Below are 17,782 nucleotides of genomic sequence, written 5' to 3'. Positions count from 1 at the left end.
ATGGCAAAATTGCTAAAAATGCTCTGGTCTTTTGGGGAAGATTTAGTCTGAAATGACCGGTCCTTAAGAGTATGTATATATAGTGGTAAGATTGTGCAATCCTATATATATATAATTGCACAATCTTACCACTTCCAAATGTGCCACGGTGCACTGCTAACAAATGTCCATATCCTCCAAAAAGCAGGCACTCACTGGGCTTTGTAAAAAATATATTTTATTAGTCCATATTAAAAGACAAACGTTTCGGCACTAATTTGCGCCTTTGTCAATGTCACAAAAATCAGCAAAAAAGGTGCAACTAAGCACCCAAAATCAAGGAACATACATTTAAAATCTTACCCCTTAAATACATCAAGTACTCACAAGCTGTGCCGCCATCCATTAGCACGCTCGTTCAAACATCCAACACTGACGTCACGCTGACACGCTAGACGTGCCTAGCGTGATGATGCATAGCACGACGTTGTCATAGCAACGTCAGGAACAACACATCGGCGCGTCTACCATATGTCAGGGACACCCGGAGCGATAATGCGCATGCTTAGAGACAAGTTTCTCATAGGGCGCAACAATAGCTAATGGCAACAAGGAAGTAAATAACAACATTGCCGCTAAATAGTCACTACGAGTGTTACCAACATATGGATGGATGGGGGCTACTTAGATTGCATGCTTAATGTCACTGCAACAAATGCACGATCACATTTAATAATGACGGCTCATAAAATAAAGTAAACTTATATAAGGCCATCAAATCAAGCCAATGCGAATACTGATAATCAGTTAAAAAACTGATAATCAGTTAAAAAACATGGCTAAATTGTGAAGCACAAAAACTGCAGGAAGCCTATATCAGCAGGATCTAAACAATGATGGCTCAGTGCTGCAGACTATAATGTAAAAAAATGCTCAACAGCGTGTGCTGATGACAAACAATACCACATATTTCAGTTTGGTTATACCTCAGGCCCCTAGGAGTATGGTAAAGATTCATTGCAGAAGTGGACACCCTAAGACTCTCAATGTTACGTAGGCAGAGGGTCAAAAAATCATTAGTAAAAAGGGCTAAAATCCAGTGAAGTATTCAGACATCGTGGAGCCAGTGTATCTAACCTGTGTATCCACCTGCTTTCACATTGGAGTAATTCTTTAGCTCTGTCTCCACCCCTCGGATTGGGTGGTACGTGATCTATTAGCATGGATCTGATGCTGGACACTGGATGTTTAAAGTGTACACAGTGGTGTGCCACTGGCTGGTCAGATTCACCACTCTTCAAGGCCTCGCGGATGGCGTAACGATGATTGGCCATCCTGTCGCGGAAGGAGGTGGTCATTTTACCTATGTACACATTGGAACACGGACATATAAGCATATAGACCACGAAAGTGCTGGTGCAACTGAGGCAGTGATTAATCTTGTACCGCTGGTTCCTGTGAGGATGTTGAAAGGAATCTCCTTTAAGCATGCTGTTGCATGTAGTACAGCTTCCACAAGGGAAGCAGCCCTTCTTTGACGACTTTAACCAAGTCTCTTTTTTGTAGTGGTCAACTGGGTCAGATTTAACAAGGATATCCCTCAGATTTCTGGCTCTACGATAGACCAGTCTAGGGGCAGTCATCTTCCGAAAAGGTAACATGGGATCAGTCCCAACCACAGGCCAGTGGCGACGTACAGCTCCAGTAAGACGTTCACAGCCAGGTGTGAACGTGGTGATCAAATTAAGTTGTTCCGCCTTGTCCTTTGTTGAAATCCTAGTATCATGTGTAATATGAGAGTTCAGTAATTTATCCTGAATTCCACTTATCTCGTCTTTAGGATAGCCCCTTCTACTCAGTTTTTTGCCCATTTCATTGAGTTGAATCATTTTTAGGGGTGTCTCGCTGTTGTTTCTCAGCACCCGGGTGAGTTTGGAGGTGAGAACATCCTTACACATATATATATATATATATATATATATATATATATATATATATATATATATATATATATATATATATATATATATATATATACATATATATACACACATATATATACACACACACACACACACACACACAGGTGGTCCTCGGTTCGCGCTGGATCAATTTACGCCATTTCAGAATAACAACCTTTTTTTCCAGTCAAATGACTGCTTTTGAAATGCATTGAAAAGCAGTGCACTAATTAAAATAGCCAGTAGGTGGAGTTGCCCGCTTGTGTTGAAGCAAAGTTAAGCAAGCTTAACAGCCTGAAATGAATCTGTGTACACAGAGCAGACCAGAGCTATCGAGCAACAAGATCTAGCAGCCACTTCCCTATTATCTATCTGTCCAGCTGCTTGAGGTGAGGGTGCCTAACTGCCTATTAATCACTGCAGATTCAAATGCATAGAATAGTTGCAGACCCAATATTATCTAGAAAGAAAAATCAGAAAAATACAAGTAAAAAAACGTTTTTGTTCATTAAACTTAGTTTGATGATACAGTCTGTTGTGTGATTAATAGCAAATGTTTTTGTTCATCTTACAGTAATTTAAATAATATTATTCTGTGTTGTGTAATTATTTGATACTGTTTATCAGGTTGTTTAGCATTTAAAGTCTTAATTTCAAAGCTTTAAAAATAATGTATTAGATGTTACTTATGACAATTTTGAGAGGAGCCTGGAACCTAACTCCCTCACTTCCCATTGACTTACATTATAATTTACAACTGTTTCGATTTACAACCATTCCTTCTGGAACCAAGAAAAAAAAAAAAACAGGCAAAAAATAATGCCATTTTCGGCCAAAATATTTCTGCGACCAAAATTTTGGTGCATCCCTACTTAAAACAATTATAAATATCAATATACTGTATTATTCTTCATTTAGTTCTATGTAACAGAATCATATTTAACAGGGGTTTTTTTTTTACCAATTATCCAAATAAAGTATAGTCCTAGAAAACTCATTATATGCAGAACAGTAAGTTAAGTAATAAACTTAAACAGCAGCTCTAGGCAAGCATCAAATTTGAAACATGCTACACAATAATTTTACCGAAAATAACAGGCAAAAAAACGAAAACCGAAATAGCTAAAAATGCAATTTTCGGCCAAAACTTTCTGCGGCCCAAATTTCGGTGCATCCCTAGTTATCAGCTAAAGCAAAAGGCCATTACTCCTTACTAATTCTTCTTGACCTGTCAGCAGCTTTTGACACAGTTGACCATCCTCTCCTCCTAAAAATACTACATTCATTTGGCATCTGAGACACAGCCCTCTCCTGGTTTGCATCATCTCTTTCAAACCGCTCGTTTTCAGTTTCCTTTAACAACATATCTTGTGATCCTATGCCTCTCTCAGTTGGAGTACCACAAGGCTCTGTCTTGGGCCCCTTGCTTTTCTCTCTTTACACATCCTGCCTTGGAAAACTTAGTGTCTCCTTTGGATTCCAGTATCACCTATATGCTGATGATACCCAAATCTATCTTTCCTCTCCTGATATCTCTCCCTCTTTACTCAACCAGATTTCTGACTGCCTCTCTGCAATTTTCTCTTGGATGTCTTCACACTACTTCCAACTCAATCTGTCCAAAACTGAGCTGCTTCTTATCCCCCCCTCTTTGAGACATCCAACACCTTACATTTCTCTGATAGTTGAAGACTCTATTCTCAACACCTCATCCCAGGTCCGCTGCCTTGGGGGTCACACTAGACTTAGAACTCACATTCAACCCACATATACAAGCGCTTACCAAATCCTGCCATTCACACCTACGCAAGATTTCCAGAATTCGTCCCTTCCTTACTCAAAAAACTACAAAAATACTTATTCATTCCCTCATCCTGTCACGCATTGATTATTGCAATCTACTCCTAAATGGCCTTCCAAAACACTGCCTCTCCTCCCTCCAATCTATTATGAATGCTTCAGCTAGACTCATCCACCTAAGTTGACAATCTACATCAGCTGCCCCACTCTGCCAGTCTCTACACTGGCTCCCCATACACTCCAGAATACAATTTAAAGTATTAGCCTTAACCTACAAAGCACTCAACAGTCTAACTCCCAACTATATTTCCTCTCTCATTGTGAAATATTCCCCATCCCGTCCTCTTTGATCAACCTCTGACCTACATCTCTACACTCCTGTTACCTCTACGTCCCACTCCCGCCTCCAAGACTTCGCACGTGCTGCTCCTGTCCTCTGGAACTCTCTCCATTAGACTGTCTCCAACCTTGTACAGCTTCAGACGATCCTTGAAAATCCACCTATTCAGAGAGGCTTACCATCTCTCCTCCATCCCGCATCCGAACCAAACTAATACATGAACTGCCTGACTCACTGCTGCAAATACAACCGATGTGACAAGCTACCCCAACCTTATGTCTCTGCACCCTAAACCTATAGACTGTGAGCTCTCCGGAGCAGGGCCCTCTTCCTCCTGTACTAGATTTGTTTTGTTAATTTTTGTATTTTATCACAAATCTTTGTCATTGTATACCCCTATCACTGTACCCAGCACTACGGAATTTGGCGGCGCTATACAAATAAATAATAATAATAATGTATAGGGGAGTATAGAGCACAGAGGCAGTAAATGACATAAAGTGCTATTAGACACAATGTATTGTCTGTACCTGATCACATATAACAGCCAATGACACTAAATACTGAGCATGGGATAAATTAGCATCACTTTCTCTGGTCTCATTTATACTAATAAAGGGACCGCGTAAAGCTGCACAATATACAGGGCACTACACAACTGGCTGAATGCTGCTGTAAACACAATATAGTAACACATTTGTACATAATAAATTATTAGCAAGAGATCTGCTAAACTAGATTATTCCATCAGTTCAGTAGCCCAGAGAGCTGAGTGTGCCAGGGTGTATATATCTATAGTTACACTCTTATATCAGGGCATTATAGTGACAGGATCATGTAGTATTATCACTATACACCCTGCAAATCTATGTGTTTAAACCTCACAAAAGGGTTAAATCCACAGGTTCCTATGTAGCAGTTAATGTTGATTTAATCCTCCTGTAGCCCATGTTTAATGCATATATGTTTTTTGTTCAAAATCACTTTTCATTCTCCGGCTGATTTGAAATGGCCGCTAGACCCCTCCTTTCCCTGACGTCATCCTAAATGAATGCCCTCTTGAAAATAACTGCTCCGTGTCAAGCAAGCTCGTGTACGTCTTTTGTGCATGCGCATTGTATTTAAGAGTTTAGTCTCACAGCGCCAAGTGCAAGCTCCTTTGAATTCTCCCTTGACTTCTAACTTGACTGCATAACCCCCCTCACAATTACTCTGCCATACGGTTCCTCCCTACAAAGCAGCCATGTCACGTAACACACAATACTTGCAGCTATACAAATGGCATGAGCCAGACACCATGGGGGGAGCTTAATAATATTGCCAGTAATTAATGCAAATGTCAGAATTCACACACTGGTAGCGCCAAGTGCAAACACCTTGCACATCAATAGAAAATAAAATGCAATGCATGTACTGGTGTCTTTAGTACTAGATACAGAACTGCACAATGTCAGACCACACACAGCCCAACCACTATAGTGTAATGTTACACCAAGATATTTCTGTCACAGCCTCAGTCCCCATACATAATTCTATAAATGACATTAGGACTGCAACTAACGATTATTTTCATAATCGATTAATCGGCGGATTTTTTTTTTTCAATTAATCAGATTATTAAAAAAAATCCTATATTTAAAATAAAAAACACATACTGAGTGTTATAAATATAAAATTCAGACTAAAACTTTACATTAACATAACTGTTTGTCCAATTTTTGAACCTGCAGCAGAACACATTTTTCTAATCAAGCCAAAAAAACCACAAACTGTTTCAAAATAGGTAGAACTACAAAAAGGTAGACTATTACTGTTAATAGCATTCTGTTATTCACTCTCTCAGAAACTTTGCATTGAAATGCAAAAAATGTCAACATGACCACATGCTCCTGGCTGAGGCTTGCTCACTTTTTGCAAGCTATTTGGCCTGCAGCAGAGAAGAGGTGCTCAGATGGTGTTGAGGTGCCTGAGATGCATAAGTAGGGTTTTACCGATTTCACCAAGGTGGGATATTTTGTTAACTCTCCACCAATGCAAGGGGCCTCTTAACAAAGTAAGCCTGGACTTCATTCTAACATAAAAATATCTTTATTATTTATATGCAATGGTAAATAACCAGTTATAAAAGGTTAGGGGAAAAAATATCTAGTCCGCACTTAAAATAACAGCTATATACTTATAGAGCTTGAATTTGGTACATATTACAATTAATTCAAAATATATATATATATAGAATTAAGTAGAATGTTACCATTCAGTGTCAGTGAGTGGAAACAGGCGTTACTCAAGTAAATGCGCTAGTCAGAGGTATGAAAATCTCATAGAGCAGCTATGAAGGTACAAATATTGTATGATAGACTAAGTCTATACAATATAGGAAAAATAGGAGTCAAAGGGTAAACAGCGCTTATGGAGATTCTTAAAAACTGAATAATATTAAAATCTCGGCAGTGTTGGTGGGTAAAGAAAACAAAAAAAAAAAAAAAAAAAAAAAAAAAGGGAAGAGAAGTATATGAATATACGTATATATATTAGAGTCTTTGATAGGATATTGGAATCCTAGTGTAATGAAGGCGTAATAGATACCCTTACCAAAAGTTACCTCAATCCTATGAGGTAAGTTTGCCGCATTGGAGGATGTATCTAGTGGTTGAATGAATCCTGGATGTTCTGGTCTGTATAAAATCGCTGCCTCTTGGAGTAGAATGGGATGTGGGTCCCCTTTGTGCTGGTTTCTTTAGGAAACTTCCTAAAGGGAAATTTTTTTGTATCTGCTGACACAACTCTAAGGAAAATGAAGAAAAAATAAGAAAAGAAAAAAGAAATAAGTACCCTGTAACCACGTCACCTGCTCTGACATCCTAAAGTTCATACCAAGACAAGAAAACCAAGCTCCAAGAGGCAATAAATACAGGAAGTTTCCTAAAGAAACCAGCACAAAGGGGACCCACATCCCATTCTACTCCAAGAGGCAGCGATTTTATACAGACCAGAACATCCAGGATTCATTCAACCACTAGATACATCCTCCAATGCGGCAAACTTACCTCATAGGATTGAGGTAACTTTTGGTAAGGGTATCTATTACGCCTTCATTACACTAGGATTCCAATATCCTATCAAAGACTCTAATATATATACGTATATTCATATACTTCTCTTCCCTTTTTTTTTTTTTTTTTTTTTTTTTTGTTTTCTTTACCCACCAACACTGCCGAGATTTTAATATTATTCAGTTTTTAAGAATCTCCATAAGCGCTGTTTACCCTTTGACTCCTATTTTTCCTATATATATATATATATATATATATATATAAAAAAAAAAAATCAAAAAGCACTAAGTACTGTATATTAGTAACAGGACAAAGCCTTACACATTAATCTATACAGTACATATAATCAGCAATAGCAAGCGATTCGCTAATAATTGTGCAAACAGATAATAGTGCACATCAATTCAAATAACAAATCCCATCAATCTAGGGCATGCCTCCCAACATTTCAAAATTCAAGAGGGACAACCCCCCCCCCCGGCAAAAAGTTTAAATGTGGTGGGCGGGGCTTAAAAAATCATAAGACCAAAGTAATATAAATAAAATTCTAAATAAAGTCATATATTTTAATACACTTAGGCAGCAAATCAAACACAAGCTCAAACCATTGGTATGGCTATGTGAGCTATGTATTTAATTAGCCTTTGCAAAGTCATTGCTAAATATTTTTATCTTAATTGGACATTTAATAATACATTCTTTAAAACTGCTCTCTGCATTCCCCATTAATATTCTAGATTCTGGCCTTTAAAGTCAGCAAAAATGCACAGTAGCACACTACATAGCATACACTTATACAGGTAGATACACACACACACTACATAGCATACACTTACACATGCAGATACACACACACTACATAGCATACACTTATACATGCAGATACACACACACACTACATAGCATACACTTATACATGCAGATACACACACACTACATAGCATACACTTATACATGCAGATACACACACACTACATAGCATACACTTATACAGGTAGGTAGATACACACACACACATTACATAGCATACACTTATACATGCAGCATACACTTATACCTGCAGATACACAGACACTACATAGAATACACTTATACATGCAGATACACACACACACACACACTACATAGCATACACTTATACATGCAGATACACACACACTACATAGCATGCACTTACACATGCAGATACACACATTACATAGCATACACTTATACATGATGCAGCATACACTACATAATATACACTTAAACATGCAGACACACACACACACTACATAGCATACACATACACATGCAGATACACATACACACTACATATCTTACATTTATACATGCAGACATACACACACTACAGAGCATTAACTTATATGCTATGGCAAGCACATTAGCTGTCAGTCTGCAGATGCCACTGTTCGTTACCCTGGTATTAGCACTGCTCATTGTATAAAACTGAAGGCATGCTAGTATTATCACCAGTTAGACGTCATCACTACCAAAGGTAAGTTAGAGAGGTCACCATTACCCGTGGTCAGAGTGTATATAGCCTTCTTACTCCTGCTTAGCCCACACACCACTCCTTTTTTTCACAGGGAATCTAACAGGTATCTAACCCTGTGAGAGCAAAGCCAGCTGCTTTTTTTTTTTTAATGCCTGGGGCAAATCGGGACAGATGGCTAGCAACCCGGGACAGGGGGACAGACCCCTAAAATCGGGACTGTCCCGCGAAAATCGGGACAGTTGGGGGGTATGATCTAGGGTTAGGTGTAAATAACAAGCTTGGCACATATCATGCAAAGCATAGTAAAAAAATCACCTAATTTAAAGTGAAGGTAAAGTTTTCCTGTTTTTTAAGCTTTATTACATTACGCATATGCTATATAGTATGATCGCTATTTTTTTTTTAAGTATTGCAATATATATGATGGTATATAAACTATTCTTATTTACTCACGCTTCCATTATTAGCTCCTCCCTCCATGAATTTCCTTGTTTTTCACCCTATTACGTACAGAGTGGTCCCACCTGCTCTATACGTACTTCAAAAGCGCGTTCTTGCTTGCCGGAGAATTTGCGCATGCGCAAACGCTTCTCCATATATTCTATTTGCGCCTGCGTGAGTCACATTCTATTGCGACCTTATGCTTGCTTTAATCTGCGCAGGCGTGAAACGGGAGCGAACCCGGCTTGAAATGTAGAGCAAGTAACCCAAAACGCATGCGCAGAAGGACAAGAACCCCAAACGCATGCGCAGAAGGACAAGAACTGTTGTGACGTCAAATGACGGCCGCCTAACGGCCAGAGTTACCATTGGATGATGCACAAACGTGACCGGAGAGTTAAAAAAAACAAAAAAAAAACGGGTTGTTTGGGAAACGGAACGATATAGAAAGAAATAAGGTGAGAACTGTGTTAATATATTAAATTATAAAAAATCATGAATTAAAGTACCATTATTTTTATTAGTATTAACATTAACTATAATCGAATCCTGCTAAGTTTACCTTCACTTTAATATAAACAATCCAAATGATGACTCCTATTTTATTTCTGGTTTGCACATAAGCCGAGATTAACTGTAAATTTATACTGTTCTGAAAAAGTGAAAAGTAAAGTTCTGTAGACGTCCTTTAGGCCAGTGATTTTCAAACTTTTTTAAATCACACACTGTAGCCTAATACTGTATATATATATATATATATATATATATATATATATATATATATATATATATACACACACACACACACTGTAACTGTGTGGTCATGCCATGCCTCCTACAAACTATACATGACATATTGACATTCATTCACAATTAATCATAATGATTGTCTGTGAATGAATGTCAATATGTCATGGTTGTAAATGATGCCTGATGAGCCTGTCACAAACCTCCCAATATTTCAAAATTTGAAAGAGGGACACCCCGCTGGCTGGAACTGTTCTGGAGGAGGAGCCAAGCTGCGCCAGCATGCATGGGGGAATGAAGTGTTGTGGCGTACAGAGCCGGCACTAGACACGTGTCGTGGGGGTTCCTTCCAAGTGTGAGCACGGGTCGGTGAAAGCGAGCTGCCACTGCGCTGTTACCCTCAGTCATCATCTCACTCAAAACAAAAAAATGGCCCAGAATAAAAAACAAGCAAAATTTAAAAAATATGTCACACTGTTGTCAGTCTGCCGCGGCACACCTGAGGATCTCTCACAGCACACTAGTGTGCCACGGCACACTGGTTGAAAAACACTGCTTTAGGCTAAGGGCATAACCATAAAACACAATACCATATGCAGGAGCTCATTGGAGTGAAGCAGCTGGTGTTGTGAACAGATCAACTAATTGCAAACCAACTAATCGATTATGAGATTCGCTGACAACTATTTTAATAATCTATTATTATCGATTATACTGATTAGTTATTGCAGCTCTAAATTACATTGTGCAGTTCTGTATTTAGTGTAACACTGAATAATGAAATAAATATATTAGGTTTAATGTCCCTTTGAAACCGACCCTGCTACACAACTGCCCCTAGTTAGTCTGAGCAGGGGTGATAAGATCATGTAAAACAATACAAGTGTTGCTAACAAACTAATATAACAACCCCTACTCAGTAACAAGGTCAGATTGGCTCCTACAAATAAGGCAAACTATGACTGGGCGCCACTCTGCGCTAGTTACCGGGCGCCCCTCGATAAAGCAGGGATGATAATGTTCGGATTGGGGGTGCAGTGTGTATTAACCCTTCACTGGAACAGAGCGCCACACAGTATGTATTAACCCTTCACTAGCACAGAGTTTATTAACCCATTCACTAGCACAGAGAGCAGCACAGTGTGTAATAACCACTTCACTATTATTATTTAACCCCTTTGCTAGCACAGAAATCTGCACAGTGTAACCCCTTAACTAAGAAAGAGCTGTACAGTGTGTATTAATTCCCTTAACCATCACAGAGAGCTACATTGTGTATTAATTCTTCACTAGCACATAGAGTTGCAAAATCTTTAGTAACACTTCACTAGCACAAAGAGCTGCACAGTCTGTATTAACCCTAAATTAGCATATACAGCTCAGTGAGTATTAACCCTTCACTAGCACAGAGAGCTGCACAGTGTGTATTAACCCTTCACTAGCACAGAGAGCTGCACGGTGTGTATTAACCCTTCACTAGCACAGAGAGCTGCACGGTGTGTATTAACCCTTCACTAGCACAGAGAGCAGCACAGTGTGTATTAACCCTTCACTAGCACAGAGAGCAGCACAGTGTGTATTAACCCTTCACTAGCACCGAGAGCTGCACAGTGTGTATTAACCCTTCACTAGCACAGAGAGCAGCACAGTGTGTATTAACCCTTCACTAGCACCGAGAGCTGCACAGTGTGTATTAACCCTTCACTAGCACCGAGAGCTGCACAGTGTGTATTAACCCTTCACTAGCACAGAGAACAGCACAGTGTGTAATAACCCTTCACTAGCACCGAGAGCAGCACAGTGTGTATTAACCCTTCACTAGCACAGAGAGCAGTACAGTGTATATTAACCCTTCACTAGCACAGAGAGCAGTACAGTGTATATTAACCCTTCACTAGCACAGAGAGCTGCACAGTGTGTATTTACCCATTCACTAGCAAAGAGAGCAGCACTTTGTAAATAAACTCTTCAATATCACAAAGAGTAACATAGTGTATTATCCCCTTCCAGAGTTCATTAACCCTTCATTAAGACAAAGAACAGCACAGTGTGTATTAACCCCTCCACAAGCACAGAAAGCAGCACAGTGTATATTACCCTCTTCCCTAGCATAGAAATCAGCAGTCTGAATTAACCCCTCTACACAGAGATCAACAAAGTGTATATTAACCCATTCACTAGCACAGAGAGCTGTGCAGCTTGTATTAACCCCTTCGATAGCACAGAAATCTGCAGTGTATAACCCCTTCACTAAGAAATAGCTGTACAGTAGCTCTTTAAATTCCCTTAACCATCACAGAGAGCTACATTGTGTATTAACCCTTCATTAGAACATAAATATGTAGTTGGTATTAACCCTCCACTAGCAGAGAGAGTAGCACAGAGTGCATTAACCCTTCCCTACCACAGTGTGTATTAACCCTTTCACTAGCACAGTGTGTATTAATTCCTCACTACCACAGAGAGCAGCACAGTGTGTATTAACCCTTCACTAGCACAGAGAGCAGCACAGTGGGTATTAACCCTTCACTAGCACAGACAGCAGCACAGTGGGTATTAACCCTTCACTAGCACAGAGAGCAGCACAGTGGGTATTAACCCTCCACTAGCACAGAGAGCAGCACAGTGGGTATTAACCCTCCACTAGCACAGAGAGCAGCACAGTGGGTATTAACCCTTCACTAGCACAGAGAGCAGCACAGTGTGTATTAACCCTTCACTAGCACAGAGAGCAGCACAGTGTGAGTTAACCCTTCACTAGCACAGAGAGCAGCACAGTGTGTATTAACCCTTCACTAGCACAGATAGCAGCACAGGGTGTATTAACCCATTCACTAGCACAGAGAGCAGCACAGTGTGTATTAACCCTTCACTAGCACAGATAGCAGCACAGGGTGTATTAACCCTTCACTAGCATAGAGAGCAGCACAGTGTGTATTAACCTCTTCATTAGCACAGAGAGCAGCACAGTGTGTATTAACCCTTCACTAGCACATAGAGCAGCACAGTATGTATTAACTAGGGTTGCCACCCGTCCCTTAAAATACAGAACACTTATAAGTTACACATATTGCAGGGTGTGCAGGGAGGATATGAATAGTGCTGTCCAGAAACACAATAAATGTTCCTCCCTGCACACACTGCAGCATGTGTAACTCATAAGTGTCCAGGAAAACATGGCTGAGGTGGCAAACCTAGTATTAACCCTTCACTAGCAAATAGAGCAGCACATAGTGTATTAACCCTTCCCTACCACAGAGAGCTGCTCAGTATGTATTAACCCCTTCATTAGCACAGAAAGCAGCACAGTGTGTATTAACCCTTCACAGAGTTAAACAGCACATATTATCCCATTGCCTGGCACAAGCAGGTAAATAACATACAATAAAAGAATAACAATTATAAACTCTTTACGAAGACTAGAAAGTAACTAAAACGTTTTATCACACAATTACACACAGCCTGACTCACTCACCCAGCAACAGCTGCACAGGAAGTAAATGGGAGGGGAACAAAGGCCAATTCAATACTGAACTACATCTCCCAGAACACATGCTGAGAAGTCACATGTTAATCAGCAGCCAATGAGACAAAAGAAAAGATGCAACCATTTCAAAGACAAATTGGATGCTTTTTAACTTGTTTAAATGCTGCAAATTCATAGAATTAGTAACTGAGCACATTGTCACTGTCATATCCTCTACTAGTGCATTACAGCTACACTATATACATAAAGCTACACAATATACATACAGCTACACTATATACATAAATAGGCTTACCATAATTTTTAGAGGTGAAACTGGGACCACCTGGTGCGGTGCCAGTGGGGGTGTGGTCAGGAGCGTGGTCAAGGGGGCGTGGCAATTACCGGTCCTTTTAAAGTAGTAGCTTTTATGTGTGTAATGTTTGTGGATACTCTACCCTTCCTCAGTCAAACAAGTGAATCACACAGTTTAAATAGACCATAACACCACCCCCTTGTGAAAAAGGCACCATTACGTTGTCATGGCAAATAAATCATTATTCTAAATTTCAGATTCTAAATAATGCCAAATATCAAACATAATTATCACTTTCATAATTATCAATTTCACAATTTAATATCTGCAGTGTAATATGTGTTTTATGTGTCTAATTAAGGAACAGAGCCAAATACTCATAAGGCATAAATACAACATTGAATGAAAGTAAAAAAGAAACACCTGCTAAAGCTGTTTAAGAGGCTACTCTATACCATAATGCAGGAAGATTACAGCCAAAATGATATCCTGCATGAAGTAAAGCAAGATCCAGGCCAAAAATCCTGCCTGTCTGTACTTCCTAGTCATACCCATATGATTCCCCTAAAGGTGTATTACCGGCAATGTCACCAGGGGTCGGGGGGTGGGGGTGGGTGTTAAATTCTTAGAAAAATAAACCAAGTAGTACTACAAAATTAAAAAAAACCTATGCTGCTCACTCAGCCTGTATTACTAAATGTAAACTTTGAAGGACACGAACGTTAAGCTAAGCAGGGCTGTATGTAACAAAGTACCAGCACTCAACTATACTGGAGAGCCACACTCCAGTCATTTTGAATAATGTGTCCGGGTTTCAGGCGGTCTGAAACCCGGACACATGATTTGAAACCTGGAGGTGGCAACCCTACTGGGACAGAATGAACAACTGGGTGGGACACTGGGACAGCGCCTCCAAACCGGGACAATCCCAGTAAAAGTGGGACTTCTGGTAAGCCTATACATAAAGCTACACAATATATATTAGCACTTTCACTAGCACTGAGCAGAACTGCAGTTTGTATTAACCCTTCACTAGAACATAATATGTAATGGGTATTAACCCTCAACTAGCTCAGAGAGTAGCAGTGTGTATTAACCCCTTCACTAGCACAAAGAGCAACAGTATATTAACCCCTTCATTTTCACAGAAGGCAGCACAGTGTGTATTAACCCTTCACTAGCACAAAGAGCAGCACAGTGTGTATTAACCCTTCACTAGCACAGAGAGCAGCACAGTGTGTATTAACCCTTCACTAGCACAAAGAGCAACAGTGAGTATTAACCCTTCACTAGCACAGAGAGCAGCACAGTGTGTATTAACCCTTCACTAGCACAGAGAGCAGCACAGTGTGTATTAACCCTTCACTAGCACAGAGAGCAGCACAGTGTGTATTAACCCTTCACTAGCCCAGAGAGCAGCACAGTGTGTATTAACCCTTCACTAGCCCAGAGAGCAGCACAGTGTGTATTAACCCTTCACTAGCCCAGAGAGCAGCACAGTGTGTATTAACCCTTCACTAGCACAGAGAGCAGCACACAGTGTGTATTAACCCTTCACTAGCCCAGAGAGCAGCACAGTGTGTATTAACCCTTCACTAGCACAGAGAGCAGCACAGTGTGTATTAACCCTTCACTAGCCCAGAGAGCAGCACAGTTTGTATTAACCCTTCACTAGCACAGAGAGCAGCACAGTGTGTATTAACCCTTCACTAGCACAGAGAGCAGCACAGTATGTATTAACCCCTTCACTGGCATAGAGAGCAGCACAGTATGTATTAACCCCTTCACTGGCATAGAGCTGCACAGTGTATATTAGCTCTCTTAACCAGCACAGAGAGCATCACTTTGTGAATCGACTCTTCAATATCACAAAGAGTAGCAGAGTGTAGTATCCCCTTCCAGAGATCATTAGCCCCTTCACTATAAAAGAGAGCTGCACAGTGTGTATTAACCCTTCACTAGCACAGAGAGCAGCACAGTGTGTATTAACCCTTCACTAGCACAGAGAGCAGCACAGTGTGTATTAGCCCTTCACTAGCACAGAGAGCAGCACAGTGTGTATTAACCCTTCACTAGCACAGAGAGTAGCACAGTGTGTATTAACCCTTCACTAGCACAGAGAGCAGCAGAGTGTATTAACCCTTCACTATCACAGAGAGCAGCACAGTGTGTATTAAAGGGACACTGTAGTCAGAAATTAAATCATTTTAATATTGTTATATACATAAAAATATATATTTTTCTAATGTACATTATTTACCAAATATCTTGCCTTAATTAACAATCGCTGTTTAAAAAATTAAATTTTTCCCAACCTACTTCTAGCTCTTCTCAATCCGTGCTGACAACTGCAGTTGGAACATGGCGTCTTTGGTGAGTATTGCGCATGCGCGAGTTAGCGCATCGTCCCCGCAAATGTCAGCATATGAAGTGAGAACAACATTACTGCTTTCCTTCAAATGCACATGCCTCAAATTAACTGGTGTGGGTAACTTCGGCTTCTAGCGTTAGCAATGCGCATGCGTGACTTACTAGATTTGATACGCAGGCTTATTAGGTAGGGTTAGGTGGCTAATTATATGCATGACATTGATCTGCAATTGGTCAAAGTGTTCGTATACAGACAATGCAGAAAACAGTGGGCTGGAAAAGGTGACGTCATGGCCGGGTAATGTACATTAAAAATATAAGGTTATAATGCTTCGTTTTTGAAAAAATATAGATTGGCAGATGTTATTAGATAAATCTTAACCAAAATATGTGACTATTGTATTTTGAAAAACGGAAAAAACAGTAATCCTTTAACCCTTCACTAGCACAGAGAGCATCACAGTCTGTATTAACCCTTCACTAGCACAGAGAGCAGCATATTATGAATTAACCCTTCACTAGCACAGAGAGCATCACAGTCTGTATTAACCCTTCACTAGCACAGAGAGCAGCACAGTGTGTATTAACCCTTCACTAGCACAGAGAGCAGCACAGTGTGTATTAACCCTTCACTAACACAAAGAGCAGCACAGTCTGTATTAACCCTTCACTAACACAAAGAGCTGCACAGTGTGTATTAACCCTTCACTAGCACAGAGAGCAGCACAGTGTATATTAACCCTTCACTAGCACAGAGAGCAGCACAGTGTGTATTAACTCTTCACTAGCACAGAGAGCTGCACAGTGTGTATTAACCCTTCACTAGCACAGAGAGCAGCACAGTGTGTATTAACCCTTCACTAGCACAGAGAGCAGCACAGTGTGTATTAACCCTTCACTAGCACAGAGAGCAGCACAATGTGTATTAACCCTTCACTAGCACAGAGAGCTGCACAGTGTGTATTAACTCTTCACTAGCAGAGCAGCACAGTGTGTATTAACCCTTCACTAGCACAGAGAGCAGCACAGTGTGTATTAACTCTTCACTAGCAGAGCAGCACAGTGTGTATTAACCCTTCACTAGCACAGAGAGCAGCACAATGTGTATTAACCCTTCACTAGCACAGAGAGCTGCACAGTGTGTATTAACCCTTCACTAGCACAGAGAGTAGCACAGTGAGTATTAACCCTTCACTAGCACAGAGAGCTGCACAGTGTGAGTTAACCCTTCACTAGCACAGAGAGCTGCATAGTGTGTATTAACCCTTCACTAGCACAGAGAGCTGCATAGTGTGTATTAACCCTTCACTAGCACAGAGAGCAGCACAGTGTGAATTAACCCTTCACTAACACAGAGAGTTGAACAGCACTAAGTATCCCATTGCCTGGCACAAGCAGATGAATAACATGCACTAAAAGAACAACATTTATAACAATTATAAACTTTTTAAGCAGACTAGAAAGTGACTAAAAAGTTTTATCACACAATACACACAGCCTGACTCACTCACCCAGCAGCAGCTGCACAGGAAGTAAATAGGAATGGGAGGGGAACAACAAAAACCACGGCAAGGGTCTAGCTGCAGTCTGGAGCTCCACTCAGACAGGAAATATGTGACCTCCACTCAAAGCTTTTTTTTTTCTTTGCTTTTTTTTTTAAATTAACTTTAATGTAACAAACAACCTATAGACAATCATTCTGAAAATGAAACATTTTACAGCTTTCTTGTTCTTATTCAGAAAAGGTAAAATGTATGAAGTGGCAAGGATGGCACCAGATTGTTTGCCTTAAAAAGCATTAGGTCAAGCTG

The 17,782-nt window shown here is 40.1% G+C and overlaps 1 protein-coding gene across 2 annotated transcripts in view; it reads right to left on the bottom strand.

Annotated features, from left to right (window-relative positions):
• LOC128659971 (gastrula zinc finger protein XlCGF7.1-like) overlaps nt 1–17,509 on the bottom strand; it is a 61,406-nt gene extending 43,897 nt beyond the window's left edge. Inside the window, exon 1 of one of the 2 annotated variants that reach the window (XM_053713564.1) lies at nt 17,483–17,509. The gene's annotated coding sequence lies outside the window, so the exon portion shown is untranslated. Of the gene's footprint in view, nt 1–6,672; nt 6,854–17,482 lie in introns of those variants that run through there. The other variant, XM_053713566.1, reaches the window with a different exon arrangement.
• Between the last annotated feature and the right edge of the window lie 273 nt (nt 17,510–17,782).

The sequence above is a fragment of the Bombina bombina genome, chromosome 5 (assembly GCF_027579735.1).
Source record: "Bombina bombina isolate aBomBom1 chromosome 5, aBomBom1.pri, whole genome shotgun sequence".
Taxonomy (NCBI): domain Eukaryota; kingdom Metazoa; phylum Chordata; class Amphibia; order Anura; family Bombinatoridae; genus Bombina; species Bombina bombina.
This window is presented reverse-complemented; position numbering and strand designations above follow the sequence as displayed.